We start from the raw sequence: 17,977 nt of genomic DNA on the forward strand, positions 1-17,977 counted from the left end.
GTCTAGGTTTACCAGCCTTCCAGATTTGCTCAGGAATGCTCAGATTTTAGCAATGAAAGTTCTGTGTCCCAAGAAATACTTTGCTTCCAAGCAAAGTGACCCTAGCCATCCCTATGATGTTTTGACCAGTGGAATACAGCATAATTATCTGTAACTTCTGAAACTGGGCTTTAAGGGATCTGTAACTTGTCTTCACTACCTGGAATACTCTTCTTAGACCTAGTCGCCATGCTGGGAGGACATGGAAGAAGCCAAATAGGAGGCCCACATCGGGGAGAACAAAGACCCCAGGGCACAGTCTCAGCTGACCTCCCAGCGAGCTAGTCTAGATTGACAGTCTTGTAAATGAGGCCATTTTGGAAATTTCAGCCATTACTGTACCCCAGATGACACCACATTAAGTGAAAAGAACAGCTCGGTCCGTCCACAGAATCATGAAAGGTAATTAATGGTGACTATTGTTTTAATTCTCCAAGTTTCAGGATGGTTTATTCTGCAGCAGTAGATAATTGGGACAATGAGTGACAAAAGATCAGCAACTACTCAGAAGTAAGTGTTTAAAAATTAAATATTGTGTGTGATAGAGTATTGGACTTGCAATCTCTGCTGATTTTAAGTTCCAGATCCTCATTTGCTAGCTGAGGAATTTATAGCAAATCACGTACTCTTATCTCCTTATCAATAAACTGGAGATTACAATACCTTACAAATTTGGGGAATTGTCAAGTAATACATACGAAAAATCTTTAAAACATGGAGTACTACATTAATACAGGTTAGTGTTACTATATCAATCATAAATGAACAGATCAGTTATCCTGTTATTAAACTTTAAATATAACAGTATTCTTGTTTATGGGATGAATCTTATTAAAAGGGGGCAGTTTAGATAGAGGTGAAAGTTTGCAGTTGGTTTCCATGATAGTTTATTAGTAAAATCGTTTGACTTCTATCCCAATAGGGAAGAAATGCAACAAATCTTATTTCCAGCTTTGCCAGGCACACTAAGGTCCTTTGCACAATGTGGAGAAATATCCTTTCACATTCACTGAGACCCCATAACATTATTTTAGACCTTGTGAGACTCCTCCATATTACATTTTACTGTGGCCCTTTCATTTTACCATTTTAAAGTTTCAAAGTTTACTTTGCTCTTACCATTAAATTCGCCTTAGTTTTCCTATTTTTTGGTTCATTTTCTCTGTGAGGGTAATGTAAAGAGGATAGCTCAGAAAGGAACACACAGCTTCAAGCCCCTGTGATAACATAAGAAAAAAGTGATTCCCTTGGCAAAAGAGTTTTTGAGAGAATAGTAAAAATGGGAATGTTGTGTATTAAGGGGATTTAATGCACATGAGGTCTGAAATCAGTTAGTTTTGAGGATTTTTTTTTTTTTTGGTTATGAAGATTCTTTCTTACTATTCTGTTTGGCTAATATGCAGAAATACTGAATTATGAAAAGTTCAATTAAAAAGGTCAACCTTCTCACTTCCAGGTATTCCTACAGAAATATTAATTAAAACAAACCACTATAAAAGAACAGAAGGCCCTAATTATTTTGTGCGTCAGAACACATTTCAGAGCATGGAAAAAATAAGGCTGAGTTTTTACAAGACAAAATATTTTTAATCTTTTTTGTGGTTAGTACAATACTAGGGCATTTTTAAACTTGTTATAGAGGATCCATTAAATTTTACTGCTGAAATTGAGGGAGGAAAATTACACACATGGGGTTCTTTAACAGGTTTTGTGTCTAACAGCTTTAACACTCTCCCACTGATTTTTGTCCCTGCCCTGATGGGTAGCCTTGAGAAGTGCCTGTTGTCTGGAGTCTAATGTCGCAGCAATTAAATTCCCACAGGAAGCAGCAGCTTTAGGAGATGTGATTAGATTGGAGACACTGATGCTTGTTTTGATTTTGAAAATGCATCATCGATCAAGGCTACTGATTTCAGCAACTGCTTGAGCTGAGGGAGGTGTGGGCTTAGCTTCTGGCTTTCTATTTAACTTCAGGGAAAATGAAGTCTTACCCTGCCTGTCAAGCCTTTACTCTGAAACGTGGTCAATGCCTTTAGCAGATAATCCCAAAAATGTCAAATAACCTTTATTTCCCAGAGGTCACGTTGATCTTTTTCTTCTCATTCTGACCTCAGAACAGACCTATTCATTTTACATCTGACATCAGACAGAGAGAAAACAGAGTAAGTTTTATCTTTTTTTCCAGGGTTTGTTGAGATGCTTTTGTGTGGTTGTTACTATGTCTGCACACCACCCCCCTTCCCCGTAACAGAATGTGTTTTGTATGTGTGCAGCGCATGTTTGTGTGTTATCGGTAGTTCAAGGCATGTCACAGAAATTCTAAGCACTTCATTTAAGCCAATGACTTTTATAAACAAAGGAGAACATCACTGATACTAGGTAGTCTCCAAATGAGACTAAAAATTGAGCAAGTTTGTAATTAACAAAGATTTTCTCCAATCACCATTTTGGAGCAGATTTCTCTCTCCCGTAATTACCAACCCCCTAAATTCCGTAAGATAGTCTTCAGTGGCCCTAAACATCTGAAAATGGAGTTAAATGAGTCCACTCATACTACTGAGTGCAAGATATTTTTATTCACATGAAATTGTCCCCTAATATAGGTGCCTCTACAGTACTCATCACATATTGAAATTTAATTGGCAGAGTGACATACACAGTGAATATACATATAATGTGAATTATGGAACCAAGTGAATATCTGATCAATTATATCAGTAAAGTAGACTAATCTGTACTGTTTAAAATCCCCCCACTTTCCCCTGAAAGACGCTTTAAATTATTATTTTACTTCAGCCACCAAATGATCTATCTTAAGGTTGATGTTTGTCCCAATATAATTTCACCATTACTTTGGAAACACTAAACTCAAAAAGTTAAAAGCTGCTTTTTTTTTATTGTTTCCATAATAAAAAAAAAAACTTAGGGAAAGTACTCGTTTATAGTAAGCCCTTCCTAAAATATTTATGTTGCATTGAAATGTATAGTCTTCCTTACATGCAAACTGCCTTTCAAAAAACAAAAAGAGTAATGTGCTTTAAAAATAAGGGTGATACAGTGATCAAGCATGCATATTCTTGATCTACACAGATATGGCTTCAATAGCTAGCTCTGTAGGAACCAATTTAATACTAATTAATGACTTATTCATTAATGTTTTCTTGGGTGCGTACTATGAGTCAGCAGTACGCTGGGTGCTTAGATTACAAACTAAGACAAATTAGGAACAAAGAGTTTGGGGTGAGGTAAAGAAGAGTGATGTGCGTGCACACACACACACACACACACACACACACACACCCCAGCATCAATGGAGAGCTTCATTAAGTATTGTGGCAATATCAAGGAAGGACACCCAAAGTGACCTGGGTCCCTAGCCTTTCCTAGACATGCAATGACAGTCTTCGTCACAGAGGATGAGGGGTTATATATTCATCAGGGACACTGACTTGGAAGTATTCACGACAGGCTATTAGCATGATCAAATGCACAGAGGTGGAAATGGCATAGTGTAATGAAAAGCATGAGACAGGGAATGCAAAGGATGAAAGCTGGAGAGAATCACAAGGGCCAGCCACTGAAGACCTTGAATGTCCTGTTAAGATGCTCTGACATTGTTTTCTGGATGATAGGTGGCCGGCAAGCAGCAAAAAGTTGTAGTCAAACTTTGCATTTGAAATAGAAAATTCTAGCAACAATGGAATGGATGCATTTACAAGTGCCTCTGAGACCGGTTTAGGCCTGGTCCTTAATCTTTGCAGCAGAAGATGATTTAGGTGAAGAACCTGAGTCAAGTAAAGAGTTTACATTAGTGTGTCAAGACCATTATTTGAGGGGAACTGATAGAGGTGTCCCCTTCTCTCACAAGACATATTCCATGACTTCTCCTACCCATCAGATGCTGTTACCACTTTACCCCAAACCACCTCCATAATTAACTGGTTTCAGTGATGCCACTGCAAGAAAATGAGCTTTTTTTTAAACAAAATTGTCAGACTCTTGAACTGCATTGACAGGACAGTATTTAAACCTGACTCACCTGGGCAGGAGGACTACTCTGCAATTAGAGACAACTTCTTCCACAGTGGGAGGGTTTCCTCTGTGTTTTCTCTGTTACAGAAATTGAATCTTTTGCAGCCACAGCTGGTCTCAGGGAGCAGATGTTCAGAGTAAAAGAAGATGAGAATGTTTCATTTTTGCTGGTTGGTTACAAATCAGATTTAGGAGATAAAAGGAAGGTTTATGTAAAGGAGGCGAAAACCAGAGCCAGTCACTGGAATGTTAACGATGTGGAAACATCTGCTAAAATGCCAGCTAATGTCAACAAGGTATTTTTTGATTTAATGAGGGAATTTCAAGCCAGAAAATGGGAGATGTCGTTTTCCCCTTTTGCAGGCGGGAGGGGTGTGAAATAGTATTTATTGTGGTTCCGATTGTATACATTGAGATGTGCATAGCCAGCTGGCCAGGTTCACGTGGGTTATACATTAAACACAGCCCTGGGGTCTGCTCTTTGTGGGGTGCAGAGTTGTGGGGGAAAGCTCCCACACTCACTGTTCAGTACAGCTTTTTGGGTCTCAGTTTTCAGGGGACCTTGGCTCCCTTTTTTTTATTTTTTAGCACTTTCATTCTCCATCTTCTGACTCTCCTCCTGCTTCTTTCAAGCCAAATTGATCTTCCCTTAGTGACTCACCATCTCCAGCCCCTCCCAGGTTTCATCACCCCACTACGTCTGCTGATCAGCTCCGTATGCTGGAGAACATTGCTTGACGACCATGTTACACATGCACACAAACATAAATATGCATGAAATTTGTAAACAATGGAAGTCCCAAGTAGAGAAGAAAGAAGCTAAGGATTAGTTGTGTCATGAGAAAAAAAAAAGAATAAAAGAATTAGGATGAAGTGAGTTGATAATGGAAATCGTTAATGTTGCACTGATACTGAAAATGAGACTCATTCATCAAAAACACATAGAGAAGTCATTTTAGCGCATGGTCAAGAAGCTTTCATGGGTATTATAATACATTTTGATCAATGCTAAACATTTATTTTTTCAACCACTCAATGTACGCTAGTTTCTGGTGACGTGCTGTATGACGCTTTGCAGTAAAAGACATAGCTTAATGATTTCAGGATTAATAATCTCAGGATTCTGTAGAAAAACTTTATCTCCTGGCTTTAATAGAAAAGTTAAGATATAAAGTACATATAAAAAAATTAAGTATATCATCCTGAAATAGTGACAAAGTGAATTATGTGATATTATTGACTATTTTATCTTATTAATATTCAGTAACACTGCAGACATCATTTTGGTAGTGCTTTGATTATACCAGACTAATTTTTTTCCCAAGTGCCCTTCATCTGGTATACAATACTGAAAGATGTTACAACATCACATACACACATATGAACAGATAGGTGTTTATATAAACATATATACACATACCTTCATATACATTCATACATACTCACGTGTGTGTATACTCACATATACATATACATACTCAAGATATTGGCAGGTTTTTTTTTCAAATAGCAGATATTTTCAAATAAAGATATTCTGTAAAAGACAACAGTTTTTTAAAAAGAGGTTTAGCTGGATCCCTGGCTGTCAACAGCTCTGAGCTACCAGCTGGAGGGGAGTACACGGGAGGAAAAAAAAAAAAAAGAGAGAAAGAAAGGTTCAACTGGGAACTTTCTAATAGAATGAAGAGGAAACAAAGGTACATTCACACTAGTGGATTGTTCTTCATGAAATGGGAACATTGATGATATTCAGATGCAGTAATAGGTATACTTCCCTTAAGTTTAGGAGGAGCATATTAGAAAGCCCTGAAGTATTTATTAAAAATAAAACTATTAAATAATATGCATGTGCAGACCTAGGATGATTTCATCATGTTGACTGGTAACTTCTGCAAAAGCAAAGATAATTTTTCTTTCTGGGCATGTGGAGACAATTGACTCAACTAAATAATTTGAAATTTCGGAACCAGTGGTTGGTGGATATCCTGCCCCTTATGTTACTGTGGGTTTGTTTTGGTATTGTTTTGTTTTTATTGACATTTTAGAAGATGGCTAATTTCCATTTAAATGTAATAATATTTTAAAAATATAAGCCATGATACGCATTGAAGATAAAAAAAAGAGGAAGGAAGGAAGGAAGGAAGGAAGGAGGACTGGAAAGAAGGAAGGAGAGAGAGTGGAAAGGAGAAGGAAATTGAAAGTAAAAGAAAAAAGGAAATAATAGGAAAAGTAAAATATGAAAATGACATTTTCCAATAAATAACATTTCATGGCAATGTACATGTTTTCATGTAAGTACTGTATAACAGGAAAAATAGTGTGAGCTTAAGTACAATCTCAAGATTGTCAGGAGAACTGATTAATTTTGCTCTCATTCCCATTTTCTCAACAATCTTTGTCTTCAGAGTGGATAAATGCGGTGTCACTCTGGGTTCGCTTGGCAATCTTAAAATTGTCACAAGAATGGATTGGGTGCCGTTTTCTCTTCTTGTTACAGTCTTTGTCATGAGCTCTCACAGGCCTTTTAATGCTTGATATGCTCTCCTTCTCATTACATATTCTCATTCCCATAACAAAGATTATAATGAAAGAAGAAAATGTCATAAAATTAATCCATTCTCGTAACAGTCTGTAACGAGGGCAGAAAATTGAGCAAAATTAATCCGTTCTCATAACAATCTGAAGATTGTAATGAGAGCAGAAAATGGCATGAAATTTATCCTTCTTGTGACAATCTTTAAATTCTAACAGGGCAGGAATGGGATACAAGATTAACAAGCCCTGGGGACAGAGGCTCTAACTAGAACTGAAAATCATACAAAATTAATTTGGATGTGTGTGTGTGGGCGTGTGTGTGTGTTTGACAAAGGCCTGAAAAGCCTGAAATTACAGTGCCTGGTTCCATTGGGATGTCTTTCTAAAATCAGTAAGTATTTTAATGTGCCTTAAAATACTAGAGCCTGACACCTTTGCTAAGATGGTGAATTAAAACAAATATGGGTGTTCACTCTTCAAGTAGACCCCGAGGGCAAAACTGCTTCTGTAAGTAGGATGCTAAAGAAAGTGCAACTTGTTATTGAATTCATGAATTCATGAATAACCCATTTGTTATCCAATAACTTTAATTTAAAAATCTTCTTTTAAAATGAATAACACGGTATATTTAGCCTAATATAGAGCAATCGTTGTGTTACCACAGGTCTTAATACATTTGTATATACAACTGACCCATGTGTGTGTTTCGAGTGTAAACTCCAGTTTACCGTATTGTGACTCATTTCCACTGGCAAACATAAGTGGCCAAATATCCAGGCTTTTGGTTTACACTAACTTTTTTAATAGTTTGCCTAATGTATATAATTTCTTCACTTTGGTCTCAATTGAATGTATAATTGCCTTCCAAAATGTTTTGGTTTTAAAAATCCTCAATTTCTAAAAGGAAGCAAAGGTCAGACCATCCTTGCACAGAGCTGCAAATTTATTCAAGCAGAACATGAACAGTTTTTTATTTGCCTTTATAATTGAAGTATAAACAATGTGGTGAATTAATGTGCTAATTATTCTTACTTATGAGGGGACACATATTTGTGCATAGAATGGACTTTTAAAATACTAGTTTAGCACTTGTGTTAAAACATCCATTATAAATGGATTTATGAATATTTGCATACTTTATAACAATTATAGACTTTTTTCCATAAGTACAGGGCTTATTATAAACAAGTGATAATTTCATAGCTTAAACAACAGCCCACCGTTTTAAAGATATGTAATAGGAGCTAGTAATGAATGACAATAATATTAAACACTTTAAAAAGTTTCATTTTTATGATATCAAAATGAAAAGCCACATGTATATTGTCGTGTTCCCTCTTTAAGGCTCTGTACCTCTAAAGATATTTCAGAAGATTATGAGTATATCAGTGAAATTGTGATAAATTATTGGGACGCAAACCTATTTTGTAGTATTTTCCTGAAACTTTATAAGGAAATACCTATTTGAAGAACCTTGCTATTACATATAGTTATATCACTGGTTGAGAATATATTATTGAACATCAATTGTCTTAAACATAAAAGGTACTATTTCAATAAATCAGAGGTATAAGTTAGCATATTTTTAAAAATAGACTCACTTTTAGTTGCAGCTATTAGGTTTTTCATATCTGGAGACTAGACTTGAATGACTTGCTAAACTCTATCATCTACTGTTTCTTTTGACAAGAAGAATATATAGTTGTAACTACAATTAAGAGTGCTTTTTTATTTTTTATAAAATAGCATTAGAGTCTTGGTCAAAATAAGTAAATCTGGACATGATCATGGCTCCGTATTTTGAGAAACATGCCAGGCATGGGCTTAAATTGTCACCCATTTTTCTACATCTAGAGGGAAGATAAATATAGTGATTCATAGTACTTGTGAAACCTTCAGAAAGTAAACCTTTGCTTCATGGAAAAATGAGAAATTTGGGAGGTTGCACTTTTCATCATCAACAAAAGCTATTTTTGTAGACCAAAGAAGAAATGAAAAACTTTTCATTTATTTAGCTGTTCCTGGAAAGGTTGTAAAAGGTCCTATCATGAAAGACGAAAAGGAAGAGCTGTTCATAGAAAGCTTTTAAAGAACACACATCATAAGCACAGATTCATATGGTAGGTGGAATATTGTAGGAAGGTGCAGGGGGCAAAAGCACCAGGATATGATCCCAGAAAGAGGAGCCTCTTCTCTGTACTTTTTCCATTGTTCCCACCTGTTTTATACTTAGCTATAGGTATGTTCCAATTTAATGTAGCATTCTGCGTGGAAATACAAGTTTTCAAAAATATATATAAATGAGTGTAAGTTGTCTTAAAAGTTTGTTTTACTGAATAGTCCACTGTGGGACAGCTTTAAAAAGTATCCTCATATAATGCCGGTGCAGTTCATGCCATTATCAAATTTGACTGCTAAGGTACTCCAGAGTCCTTTTATCTGAACTTATTGATAGAAGAACCAAATAACTATGCATCTTATTAAGATGTAAAAACAGCCATTTCTGATATATGCAAAATGGAAGATTTGAACTTTATTGTAGCATAATTATCAAAAATCTTTCATCTGAATTACACAGACAATGTTTGTGTTTTTACCAGTGATACGAAAATTGCTTTGCTATGGGGCAAATGCCAATAGACTGAAGTACTCAGAATGGCGGGTGAAAGGGGCCCAGGGGAAGGAGGAAAGGACCTGATAGTACAGAAAGGAGTGGGAGGCCAGGGCACAGTGCAAGGAATGGGTGGACAGACAGCAGAAAGCTTCCGGATGGCGGTGATGTTAAAGGAGGGTTGTTGGATTTGATGAGTTTGTTCTGTGTATACAACCAAAAAGTTTCCTCTGTGTCATCTGCAAAGTATTAAATAATTTATATATTGGTTGCTAATTCACTTGCATAAACAGAATTTTGTTTTTGGAGTTTGAAGAACGGGACAAAGTGATATTGATGATATTGAGTTGTGTATATATAAGAAATGGAGAAGAGATAATACTAAAAGGAAAAAGAAAATAGTATTCAGTATTCAGGTCGCAGATAAAAGTTTTACTAAAATAAAGATAATTAGACTTGGAATGTAGCTGTGTTTCCTTAGTACGGATTATCCCTCCAAACGCTGTCACTCTTCGAGTATAGATATGCCATCAAATGCTCTGCCCCTGAGCTGTACCCACTAAGTATAGATGTGATGCGAGATAATGACGAGATTGTTGACTCAGTGGTAGGGAGAACTTTGCATCCAGTCTCTCAAAGACCTCTTACTCTTGAAGTTGCTCCAGTTTCTTCTGCATTTCTTAGGCATAAGGAACCATTAATGCTCCATCCCAAGAAGACCCTGCCAGAGGGGTACTTCCCCTCCCATCATTGCAAATAGAAGGTGACTTTGTCTCCAGCTCGAGATATTCCTTGGAAACCACAGGTGTTTATTCTGTGGGAGCTGTGTTCCCTGAGAAACAGGATCTCTGTTCTCTAGTCTAGAACTATGGATGGGTTTATCCATCTGCTTCTCATTTGCTTTTGGTGATAACTACTTGTCTGTAATTATTTTCATGAATAATGGATTTTTCTCAGGGACCTCATCTGCTAAGGCTTAAGCTCTAAGACAGAACACTTTTTTTTATTCTTATGTTATTTTGGCATTTGTTTATGTTTTCCATACCATTTTGCCTACCAAGATTACCTGAAGATAGTGCCAGAAATTTCCATTGAATTCCTTTAGTTTGTCCCTGTTCTGTCCCAATAATTTAATTTTAATTTTTTCTATTTATCAACCACCTCTCTCAAATTTTATTTATGCGTTATGCTCCTCTGTGAGTTCTCAAACTGGAATAAAATTTATTATTTATATATTAAACCCCTAAACTAGAATTAAATATTGAATGTGAATATGAGTCGAAACCTACTGAAAAGTATAGTTATTTGCCCAAATAAAGCCTAATATGTTCAGCCAGTAAAATGATCGCTGTGTATTTTTTTAGCAATACTAAAGTCATAAAGTAATTCTGCTGTGTCTTAAGTAGTGTAGGTAATTTCCCCAGGAGTTCATTGATAATGTGCAGCATTGCACTGGTACTTCATTTTAATAAGAATGAGACAGGTGACACATTGAGTCCAGCAACATGAATGGAGAAAAAGTGCTTTGTTTAGACATAGCAGAAAAATACCACTTTATATGTAGGCATTTATTTAGCCTTTATTTCAGACATTTTAACAATTGTATCTTGTCACTTCTGACAGCTGTTTCTTACAACCAAGCTGTCTTGAAAACTAGTCCTGGGTCCTAATAGCTCTGACACTTCGTATAATGCTTTATAAGAGATAAGAAAATAAGCATGGAGACTAAAACTGGAGTTAGGTAGGAGAAAGTCTCAGTAGGGTGGAGGTGAGTCACACTTTAAAAAATTTGAGAGGGATCACTTTTATTTCAGTCTCCAGATGTTTTCAGGTTCCCTTGTAAAGCGAAAGGTGTAACAAAATGCTTCTTATTAGAACTGTGTTGACCGTTATGACAGAATCTTTTTCGAAAACTTTGCTTTTAAAACATATTAATTGACAAATTGATAAAATGTTTATTAGTAAAACAAATATGTATTGCATGAAAAGGAAATGTGCAAACAATAATATAATCTGCACATTTATTGGCTTTTAAATAACTTTGGTATAATAAAAAGATTTTTTTTTCTATTCAGTGATGAGTTTTCTTCAGTCAGTAAGCAATTTTCTTCCCCTTCCAGGTACAATGGAAATCAAGTCTATTTCAGAGTCAACTCCACCAATGAATTAGAATGAAAGAGAGAGGAAGCAGTGAATGTAATGTTTAAATTTATAATAACTTGCACCTGGAGAGTGTAATTTTTATGCTATTTTGCTAAAACATCTATGACCTGTTGTAAGTAGGGGGCTTAGATGTTCCACATTAGACATAAAATAATTAAAATATTTAGGAGAGCATGAATTACTTGAAATGGTAGCTTATTGTTTTCTGTCTTGATTTGTACAGCTTGGGAATTGTACAGAGGAGGGCAGCAAACCGTGACTAATGTTGGCAGTTTATCCAGCCGATCTCATTTATGTTTGATGCATACTCAAAAGGTTTGCAAAGCTTTGTATTTAAAATGTTATCTTTATTATTGTTTCCTTCTAGGTAACTCAGGTCCTCTTCCTCCGAAAATTGTCACTGTTTGTCAGAGGAACCGTTGTGGATTACCTCCTCTTTTCCACTCAAGTCCTTCTCTCCCTAACGCTGCCACTCTGCTGTATCCTCATGTGAAAGTGGTGATGAAGACTGTCTCCGGAATTTGGTCAACATGTGAAAACAATATCCCTCTGTTTTCTTTCTGAACATAGGTATTTTATTGAACCATTATAAAGTTATGTGTAAAGAATATTCATTCATAAAGCATAAATGTTATTAAAACAATGCAAAACACTTTGATATTAATGCATTAAATGTGAAACTGATAATGAAGTTATATAAATTATTACTTTTAATGTTAATGGAGAAGTATTTTGGGGGTATGCACTTCAAAATCCACTATATACTGTATTATTATTTTCTACTTTAATATTTCTTCAGTTTGAAGATTGTTGATCATTTCTGAAGAAAACAGAGATTCACTAATAAACTAATATTTTAATGTTTAACTCATGTACTTACCAACTGAGAATCAGTGAAAGATTTAGAGAAAAAAATTTGTGATTGCCTAAATTGTTGCTTAGCTTAATCGTGAGAACTAGTTAATTTATACTGATTATAAGCAAAAAATAGCACAATGATAAATTGCCAAATATCTCATTTATTATTTTATTTCCATTATACAATCAAGAAAATATATGTTTAAGATGGAAATTTTATTTTACCTTTTCCTTATAAAGCCTTCTCTATTGCTATAGATGTTCCTGTTTAACCTTCATGTTGTAGTTTCTACCAACGGATTTTCTTATTAAAAGTAAGTTTATTTAAAATTATACAACTAATATATTTAAGTATTTAAATTAAAGAATACGTACATATATTGAGCAAAAATTATTGTGATCAGGGAGTCCATAGAAATTTTTCACTCATGTAAATGAATACCTGCTTACATGTGGATTCACAGGATGCCTGTTTTTCTTAAATTTTTTAATTTAGTTTGTCAGTGTGGACAAAAATAAGGGTTGAATATAAAAATACATGGAAAATTTATTTGAGTTTTATTTTTAGTGGAGTACTATTCTAGTTATTATTGCTACGTAAAAAATTGACTCCAAAGCTTAACGGCTTAAAGCGACAACAATCATTTTATTCTTTCTCACAGTATCTGTGGGTCAGGAATTTGGGAATGTCCTGGCAGCACAGTCTGGCTTCAAGTCTCTCTTGCAATTGCAGTCAGGTGGTGGATGGACTCGGGGTAGCACGTGACTGAAGAAGCCGGGGGCTTTGCTGGACATCTCTTTTTTTTATGTAGTTTCCTCGTCAGGTTTTATTATCAGCATGATGCTGGTGGCATAGAATGAAGTTGAAAGTAATGCTTGTTCCTCTATTTAGTAGGAGGTTTGGAGGAACATTCGATATTATTTATTCCTTAAATAGTTTGAAGAATGCATCCGTGGAAGCATCTGAACCTGTGCTTTTCTTTTTGACAAGGATTCTATACATGGGTTTGATTTCACTTACAGGTATAGGATTATTGAGATTTTATATTCGTTTTCTATCAGTATTGGTAAATTGAATTTGTAAGAAATTTGTCTGTTAAAAATTCTAAGTTATTATCAGCATAATTTTGTATATATTAGCCTATTATATTTTTAGTATTTATAGTAAATATTGTGATGTCCCTATGTTATTCCTTGATACTGGTAATTTGTGTATACTCATTTATTTTTTATCTCTTCTGCTGGGTGTTTATCGACTTTATTGTACTTTTCAAAGATCCACCATTTGGCTATACTGACTTTGTCTATTGTAGGTTTATTTTTGATCTTTGGTATTTCCTTATTTTAAAAAATTATTCTTTTCATCTTTTTTTACTCTGCCTTTTATTTCCTGATCTTTTTCTAACTGCTTGAGTTGGAAGCCTAGAGAGTTTATTTCTTAACCTTTCTTCTTTTATAATACTGGCCTTTGAAGCTTTAAATTTCCATATGAACAGTGCTCTAAGTATATTACACAGGTTTTGATATGTTGAATTTTTATTATTCAGCTCTTAAGTATTTTTTTTTCATTGAAATATAGTCAGTTTACAATGACATACATATATTCCTTTTCATGTCCTTTTTCATTATAGGTTACTACAACATATTGAATGTAACTCCCCGTGCTATACAGAAGAAACTTGTCTATCTATTTTATATACAGTAGTTAGTATCTGCAAATCTCGAACTCCCAGTTTATCCCTTCCTACCCCTTTCCCCCCATAACTATAAGTTTGTTTTCTCTGTCTGTGAGTCTGTTTCTGTTTTTTAAATAAGTTCATGTCTTTTTTTTTTTTTTTTTTTAGATTCTACATATGAGTGATATTATATGGTATTTTTCTTTCTCTTTCTGGCTTACTTCATTTAGAATGACGATCTCCAGGTCCATTCTTGTTGCTGCACATGGCATTAGTTTATTCTTTTATAAGACTGAATAGTATTCTGCTGTATAATATACCATAACTTCTTTATCCTGTCATCTGTTGATGGACATTAAGGTTGTTTCCATGTCTTGGCTATTGTAAATAGTGCTGCTATGAACACTGGGGTGCAGGTGTCTTTTTTGAATTATAGTTTTATTTTGAATTAAGTATTTCATAATAAATTCTACTGTTTTCTTTTTTGGTTCATTAGAAGCAGTTTCCTTAATTTCTAAACACCTGCAGAAAGATACAGTAGTTACTCTGCTAGTGTGTTCTTCGTTATACATTTTTTAACTGCTGAGAATTTCTTTGTGGTTCAGGTTAAGATCTAATTTGGTATATGTTCTATATATACTTTAAAATAAAAGTTTTTTTCTGCAAATGTAGGTATAATGTTCTACAAGCATATGTCAGATAAGTTAGTGAATTATATTGTTCGAATATTTCTTACCAATATTTTTCATCTGTGCCATCCCTTGTACTGAGAGATATGTGTTAAAGTATCAGGCAGGATTATTAGTTTCTTTCTCTCTCTCTAAATTCTGTTTCCTTTATTGAAGTTGTATGTCCTGGTGCATATCAAAATAGTATTTGTATGTGTTCATGTTGAATTAAGCCATTTATCTTTATGAAATATTTCTTTATATCACATGAGTTTCTTGCCTTAAGGTCTGTGTTATCTGACATTAATATTAGCACCAGCCACTTTTGTTTCCACAGTGTTCACATGGTGGATATTTTTTCATTCATTTACTTTTAAGTTAATTGTGCCCTCATTTTTAGAGTAGGGGTGTGTGTGTGTATTGGATTATATAGTATATATGTTATTATATATCATAATGTATAATTATATATTATACTATAATAAATATATATATATATATGTAATTTTAACCAATCTGCAGATCTGTCAGTCCTTATTGTCTTTCATTTAATCAATTTTCAAATCACTTAATACATTTTATCTTTTGGTTTTACCTACTTTTATTGTTCTGTTGATTATTACTCTAGAGATTATAATATTCATTTCTTAATTTATTAAAAACTGCATTAAACCAATACATGAGCCACTTCCCAAATTATGCCACAGGTAGACTCCATTTACCTTTCACATGCCATTTGTTCTACTGGTATCTTATGTTTTACTTTCATTTACATTATAAATTACACAGTCAATACTTAGTGTTATTTTAATATGTCAATATTCATTGTATTTATCGGTTTATTTACTCATTTAGAAATTTTTGGTCTTTATTGCAGTTTTATGGTTTTATCTGGGGTGCTTTACCTTCAGCATAAATAATTACCATTAGTTTTTCTTATAGCTCAGACCTGCTGGAGACAAATTATATCAGCTTTTCTTTCTCTTTTTATAAAACTTTTTTTTTAATTTTGTTTTTGAACAGTATCTTATTGGTATTTATAACTTTCAACACTTTAAACCTATAATTCTATTGAATTCTGCCTTTTGTAGCTTATATTGAAAAGCTAGCTTTCACTGTTACTTTTAATGTAATTTGTCTTTTTATTCCTTCATCTGCTCTTAACATATTTTCTATCTGGATTTTTTTTTTATCAGTTTTACTATAGTGCATTTTTCTGTGATTTTCTTTGTAGTTACCCAGTTTTATGTTCACTAAACTGTTTAAACCTGTGATTTTATATCTTTCATCAGATTTAGTGAATTCTTAATTATTTTTCCTCAGTATTTCTTTCAATATTCTCTTCTTGTCTCCTTATTGTAGCCCAATTACATATATGTTAAATATTTTGAGCTGTTTCACCTGTACCTTCTATTCTTCCTCTTTTTTCCTTTTTTTTTTCCTATTAGCTTCAGTTTAGATGTTTTCTCTTGATCTCTTTTTAAAATCACTAATGTTATCTTCTGTTTGTTATAGACTTCTGTTGAACCCATCCATCAAGTCCTTAACTTAGGTACTTGTATGTTGCATTTATAAAATGTAGATTAGATTCTTATTTTTATTGATTCAAATATATTTTGAAATTATTTCTCTTTCCATCCATTTTGCCCGTATTTTATTCCATTTTATTTAATGTACTAACTACGCTATTTGGAAATCTTTGCCTACTGCATCCAGTATATGAATCATCTCTGGTTCTGCTGTTGACTAATAAACATAACTAGTACTTTTTTTATGATTTTGACATCTTAATATCTTTTGAATATGTCACTTTTTGCAAACTCAGTAACAGAATCAAAATAAAGACATTTAGTTCTTTAGGGATCTAAGCCAAATCTTGTGATCTTAAGCAGAATGACATAATACAATACTAACAATGGGGTTTAAACTCTAAATAATAACCACTTACCTACATTTTTCCTTAGGAAACAGCCAAAAGTCCAGTCCTTAAAGGCATGATAGTGCAACTTGATTTTCAAAGGACAGAATGGCCCAAATTATATGCTGGCTTACCTATTGATGAACCAGGTCAGAGCTGGCCAAGGATTGATGAACAGAGAAAGTATTTACGTTGTGAAAAACTGATTTGAGGTCCAAACAAATTTCTGGTCACTTAATAAGAAAGCAAGTAAAAAATTTAAAAATGTACTCACACTGATAATTGATTTTGCTGAGATCTTCCACTGGAACACCAAGTTTGAGATAGGTGTAGAGGATAAGATACTCAGGTGCTTTCAAAATAAACTACTCAGCAAAATGAAAGTCAACATACTGCATCTTTCCATTTGCCAAGAGAACAACTTGACAATGAGGACTATTTAAAAGAAGGGCTCAAATCTGAGAAAGGTGGTTGCCACTTTTCACAACACAGTAACATCACCTTCCCTCCACCCCACCATTTCCCATACACTTAACATTGCTGCTCTTCTGTGATATATATTCATGTGGAAAAACTTGTCAGGAGCTTTTACCAGGGTCAGGAGATGAAAAATCAAGCATGTCCTAATTAGATAATTGTAAGCTTGGTTAACACCTTTAGGATGGACCAGTAAAACCAGGACATTGTTTAATTAAGTATCTGCCAATTGCAGAATTAGCAGTTTAACCATAGTTTCTGCTCAGTGTTTTAAAACTGGGTTCAGCCCCATCTGTGATTCCTCCTCAAGGCTGAGGTGGGTGCTAGTCCTCGAATGTGGAATGTCATCCTAGGAGTAGGCCCTGTAGCCTTTGGATGCACAGGTGGAAAGAGCCCAGCAGGAACACCAGAATGCCAGTGATCAGGACTAGAATGGCAGCTGTGCCTGCCCTTTGCTGCTGAGCACACAAACCAAAGGGAGCCTGTCTTAATGAGCAAAGCACCAATGAAAAACAGCATTGTAGCAAGCTCAGCGGGGCTTTAGGTGGGAACTCAGGAGGGCTTTTCTTAAACTGAAGGTCGCTGTAGCCATCGTCTGTGCTGGAGAGCCTTAAATATTTCACTTTACTGCTGGGCATCTCACTAGCCAGGCTGGTAGGAGTGAGCATCGTAACACACTAACACAGCTAGAGTTCTGCCTCAGGTGAGGTCGCCCGTGCAGGGACAGCTCACTCACGGTGGGCAGCAGAGGCACCCGACGCCGCAAGGCATGCCTCACCCAGCTGCTGCCTGCGCCCGCCACCCCCCAGACCCCAACTAGCTAGCTGGGCCCTGGAGGTCCAGTCCCAGATGCCAGAACGTGGCTCACCAGAAGTCCGTAATTAGTAGGTTTTGTTTTCTAGATTTAAGTATTGTTTATTATAGAAGCCTAGGTATGTTTTATTTTTCAAAAAATTGTTAAATTGTCTTCTGTCATGTACTTAAAATTCCTCATAGCTTA

General features: G+C 34.9%; 1 long non-coding RNA gene across 1 annotated transcript; it reads left to right on the forward strand.

Moving 5' to 3' along the window:
- Positions 1-11,536: 11,536 nt before the first annotated feature.
- LOC116662633 lies at positions 11,537-16,121 on the forward strand. The gene is made up of 3 exons (XR_004318612.1): positions 11,537-11,950; positions 12,497-12,552; positions 16,098-16,121. It is a non-coding gene; the product is annotated as an uncharacterized LOC116662633 (long non-coding RNA).
- Positions 16,122-17,977: the final 1,856 nt, after the last annotated feature.

This window comes from Camelus ferus, chromosome 3 (genome assembly GCF_009834535.1).
Source record: "Camelus ferus isolate YT-003-E chromosome 3, BCGSAC_Cfer_1.0, whole genome shotgun sequence".
NCBI lineage: Eukaryota > Metazoa > Chordata > Mammalia > Artiodactyla > Camelidae > Camelus > Camelus ferus.